Below are 6012 nucleotides of genomic sequence, written 5' to 3' on the forward strand. Positions count from 1 at the left end.
AACTCAGGCCACTTCATTAACTTTGTGGATCAAACCACCCTGAGAAGAAGCTACTCAAGCTTCATATTTTCCCTAACATCCTAGTTTCACATCAAAACATATCTGTTCTTTCTTATTTCCTTTGTAGAAAGACAACAATTTAGGCTGAAAAGACTGATAAGACCTCAATGATCACCTTATTTGCATCTATATAATTTAACTCAAAATGAATGGCTAGCTAATTAGGGCATTTTCACAAATTTGTTCAGGAAAATGATAGTGAAATTTTGGATCACATTGGTGTGTATTTACCCTTTTCACTGAGAAAGCCCCAGCACACAATAAATGTTATGGGCAGTTGTAGATTTCACTTTCAAAATGGTACTCATTTCTGACTAATGACTTCAGCTAATGGATAACAATTAATTTACCACTCTATTTGGAAATTCTAATATCACAAGGTACTTCCATTATTTGAGATGTTCTACTCAAGCTAGAGGAATAGAAATAGTAATAAGGTAACAACAATTAAGCAAATACCTGCTGGATACGAAGAGTGATGCTTGGTACTTGAAGTGTACATTGGGTTTAGTTTTTTTATAAATTACATATTCTAATCCCACTTGACAGATGAGGATCACAAAGGTTAATTGGCAAATTGTATTGGTGAAGCCTGATTCAGATCAGGTCTATCTGGCTCCCTAATCTTTAACTCTGTTCTGATGCATCCTACAATTTACAATTACATATTAGAGTCTAAGACTTTCGACTTGAACTCCACATCTGCAGCATTTGTAATGTCTAATAGCTGGTGTGGGAAGTCGGTTGGTATTATAAAGAAAATAAGATTTAGATAATTTGGAAGATGGTGACAGAGTATCACAGAGGGATCCCAGCTCCCGTGCATCTTGTAGAAAATCCGGGCGGATCTACCAAAGAACAGCATATTTAACCAACAATTCCCCAACATTTATGAAAATAAGAGTCCACAGAGTGTGACAGAGGAACCAGACACCTGCAGGTCGGCGAGGACTCCAGAAAGCGAGTGAGGACAAAAAACGGCTGCACGCCCGCAACCTCCTAGGCTGCCGGCTGCGCCTGGGCGCGCCCAAGGCGGGCGACCTCCTGCGGACCATGAGCACGTTCCAGAAGAGACGGCCAATCTGGGCACCATCAGTGGGAAACAGAATCCTCATCTGAATCCAGGGCTGGGTCGCCTGTGGCGGAGGGAACTCCGGAGGCCCGGCACCCGGTGGGCAGGCAAGAGACTCCATGGGAGAGAACTGACTCCCCACTCCCTGTCTAGGCAGGCAGGTTAATACCGGGCAGAGACCTGTGGGCTTAAGTTAACTAAGCCCACCAGCCCTGGGTATTTAAGAAGGACACTGTCGTTGCTGGTCTTTTGGGATTGGGCTGCTCTGAGAGGCAGGCTTTGTGGAGAATTCTCTATTGGAAAGTGAACTGAGGTGCTTTGCAAAAGCAGCTTGCCTCACGGCCCAAACAACGAGCAGCCATCCAGGGGAATGGTGGGAACACCTGGGTCCCACCACAGGCACTGAGAAGGACGGTGCTGGATTCCGAGGGACACGGGCAGCCTCCCCGGGGGTGTGAGCACCGACAGCCCAATCAGCAGCCTGCCCCCGCGCGCCTGAATACCTACCCTCAGAGACATCGCTACCAGAAAAATCAGTTGGGACAGTTTGAAACCAAGAAAGGAAGGAAAGGAGTAGGTGAAAGCGGAGAACACCAAGATACCTGCAGGAGACTGCACCACTGAATTTCACAGGTATCCTACCACAGAAGTTCACAGCACAAACCCAGGGAACCAGAACAGATCAATTTAAGAAGCTGAGGCCAACAAGAAGAGTATCACAAATGATGGGAAGACAAAGAAACAATCCCCAAGTGAAAGAAAAGGAGGAAGCCTCAGAAAGAATGTTAGATGAAATAGAGGCAAGTCAACTATCAGATGTGGAATTCAAAGCCTTGGGTATCAGGAAATTCAAAGAGCTTACAACGAGCTACCAGAAACTACAGGGGAGCTACAATGAACTCTCTGCAAACTATACCAACATGAAAAAGGAAATAGAAACCATCAGTAAAGGCCAAGAGGAAATGAAGAATACAATTTCTGAACTGAAGACACAGTAGAAGGTATGAAGAATAGAATCGATATGGCGGAACATCGCATAAGTGAGATAGAAGACAGGATAGAAAGAATCTCCCAGACGGACCAAGTAAGGGAAAAGAGAATCAGAAAAAATGAGGAGACTTAAAGAGAAATGCAAGACAACATGAAACATAATAATATCCAAATAATAGGAATACCAGAAGGAGAGGAAGAGGAACAAGGGATAGAAACCTACTTGAAAGAGTAATGATGGAAAATTTTCCTAAGTTGAGGAGAGATAAAGTCACACGGATCCAGGAATCGCAGAGAGTCCCAAGCAGGAGGAACCCAAAGAGGCCTATGGCAAGACACATCATCGTTAAAATGGCAAACCTCCAAGACAAAGAGAAAATCCTAAAGGCAGCAAGGGAGAAAAAGGAAGTAACATACAAGGGGGTCCCAATAAGGCTGGCTACTGACTTCTAAATGAAAACATTCCAAGCAAGAAGAGAATGGCAAGAAATATTCCAAGTAATGAGAAACAGAGGCCTACAACTCAGGCTACTGTACCCAGCAAGGCTCTCAATCAAGATAGAAGGCCAAATAAAGAGCTTCCAAGACAAAAGAAGTCTAAAAGAATATGCTTCCACCAAACCAGCTCTACAGGAATTACTAAAAGGGCTGCCTTAAGGAAAGGAAGGAAAAGGGAGAGATGGAGAGGAACACAGGTACATAAATGGCAATGAATAAATACCTTTCAATAATAACCTTAAACATAAATGGATTAAAGGCACCAATTAAAAGACACAGAATAGCTGAATGGATAAGAAAGCATGACCCACACATATGCTGCCTACAAGAGACCCACCTCAGGTTAAAAGACCACCACAGACTAAAAGTGAAAGGATGGCAACAAATTTTCCAAGCAAATGGACAAGAAAAAAAAGCCAGGGTAGAAATTCTCATATCAGACAAAACAGACTTCAAAAACAGGGCCATAAAGAGAGACCCAGAAGGTAACTTCATATTGCTCAAGGGAAGAATCCACCAAGAAGACATCAACATTGGAAATATATATGCATCCAACTCAGGAGCACCCAAATATATAAAGAAAATCCTAGAGGACCTCAAGAAAGATATTGACAGCAACATAATTATAGTAGGGGGTTTTACAACTCCACTGTCAAAAATGGACAGATCTTCCAAACAAAACGTCAACAAAGATATTACAGCATTAAATGACACCCTAGATGAAATGGACCTAATTGATATATATAGAGCCCTTCATCCTAAAGAAGCTAAATACACATTCTTTTCAAATGCACATGGAACATTTTCCAAGATAGACCACATGATAGAAGACAAAATGAGACTCAACAAATTCAAGAAAATTGAAATCATTCCAAGCATTTTCTCTGACCACAAGGGACTGAAATTGGAAACTAATCCCACAGGAAAAAACCAGAAACACTCAAAATCATGGAGACTGAATGGTATGCTATTAAACAATGAATGGGTCAAGATAGAAATCAGGGAAGAAATAAAAAAGTTCCTGGAAACAAATGAAAATGAACTCACAACAACCCAAAACTTATGGCACACAGTGAAGGCAGTCCTGAGAGGAAAGTTCATAGCAATACAGGCTTACCTAAAGAAAATAAAAACATTTCAAACAAACAACCTAACCCAATGCCTGCAAGAACTCGAGGAACAACAACAAAGACAGCTCAGAGCAAGTAGAAGGAAGGAAATAACCAAGATCAGAGCAGAATTAAACGACATAGAGACTAAAAGCACAATTCTAAGGATCAATGAATCCAGGAGTTGGTTTTTTGAAAAAATAAACAAAATAGACAAACCTTTAAATAGGCTCATTAAGAAAAGAAAAGAGAGGACCAAATAAACACAATCAGAAATGGAAGAGGAGAGATTACAATTGATACCACAGAGATAGAAGGGATTGTAAGGAATTACTATGCAGAGCTGTATGAAATTTCAAGAAATTTCTAGGTTTTCAAGAAATTTGAAAACCTAGATGAAAGGGACAAATTTCTAGAAAAATTTAATCTTCCAAATCTCAATGAAAAAGAAGCACAAAACCTGAACAGGCCAATAATAGCAGATGAAATTGAAGAAGTAATAAAAAAAACTCCCATCGCACAAAAGCCCTGGACCAGATGGTTTCGCAGGAGAATTCTACAAAACTTTTAAGGAAGAACTAAACCCGATTCTTCACAGGCTATTCCAAAAGATCCAAAAGGAGGGAAAACTCCCCAACTCTTTTTATAAAGCCACCATCATCCTAATTCCAAAACCAGATAGAGACACAACAAAGAAAGAAAACTTCAGGCCAATATTGCTGATGAATATAGATGCTAAAATCCTCAATAAAATATTGGCAAATCCCATCCAACAATATATCAAAAAGATCATACACCACGACCAAGTGGGATTCATCCCAGGGATGCAAGCATGGTTCAATATCCACAAATCAGTAAATGTAATACACCACATAAACAAAAGCAAGGACAAAAACCACATAGTCATATCAATAGATGTGGAAAAAGCTTTTGATAAGGTACAACACCCATTTATGGTAAAGGTACTCAGCAAAGTGGGAATAGAGGGAGCATTCCTCAATATAATGAAGGCCATACATGAAAGACCTACAGCCAACATCATACTCAATGGGGGAAAACTAAAATCTTTTCCACTAAAATCAGGAACAAGACAAGGTTGTCCACTTTCACCACTTCTGTTCAGTATAGTATTGGAAGTTCTAGCTACAGTGACGAGAAAAGAAAAGGAAATAAAAGGCATCCAAATCGGAAAGTAGGAAAAAAACTGGCATTGTTTGCAGATGACATGATAGTGTACATGGAAAATCCTATAGACTCTACCAAAACACTGCTTGACCTAATAAATGAATTTGGCAAAACAGCAGGTTACAAAGTCAATATCCAGAAATCAAAGGCATTTTTGTATACCAACAATGAAACAGCAGAAGCAGAAATCAAGAAAAAAATCCCATTTGATATAGCAAAACCAAAAATAAAATATCTGGGAATAAACCTGACCAAGGAGGTAAAAGACCTGTATGCAGAAAACTATAAAACACTGAAGAAAGAAATCAAGGAAGACACAAACAAATGGATACATATACCATGCTCATGGATTGGAAGAATTCACATCATCAAAATGTCCATACTACCCAAAGCAATTTACAGATTTAATGCAATACCTATTAAAGTTCCAATGGAATATTTCACACACATAGAACAAACACTTCAAAAATTTATATGGAGCCACAAAAGACCCCGAATAACAGCTGCAATTTTGAGAAAGAAGAACAAAGTAGGAGGGATCACAATACCTGATACCAAACTGTATTACAAGGCCACTGTAATCAAAACAGCCTGGTACTGGCATGAAAACAGGCACATAGACCAATGCAACAGAACAGAGAGCTCAGAAATAATCCCAAGTCTCTACAGTCAATTAATATTGGGCAAAGGGGGCGGCAACATAAAATGGAGTAAAAATAGCCTCTTCAACAAATGGTGTTGGGAGAACTGGACAGCTACATGCAAAAAATGAAACTTGAGCACCAACTTACACCATACACCAAAATTAATTCAAGGTGGATAAAAGACTTAAATGTAAGCCATGAAACCATTAAAGCCCTAGAGGAGAGCATTGGCAGGAACATCTCAGATATTCCATGCAGCAATATTTTTACTGATATGTCCCCCAGAGCAAGGGACATAAAGGAAAGAATAAACAAATGGGATCTCATCAAACTTAAAAGCTTCTACATGGCTAAGGAAAACAGTATTAAGATAAAAAGAGAAGCAACAATTTGGGGAAACATTTTGCCAATGACACCTCAGACAAAGGTTTAATCTCCAAAATATACAAAGAAC

Source organism: Sturnira hondurensis, unplaced genomic scaffold (genome assembly GCF_014824575.4).
Source record: "Sturnira hondurensis isolate 20B ecotype Veracruz unplaced genomic scaffold, ASM1482457v3 Scaffold0019186, whole genome shotgun sequence".
Taxonomy (NCBI): Eukaryota; Metazoa; Chordata; class Mammalia; order Chiroptera; family Phyllostomidae; genus Sturnira; species Sturnira hondurensis.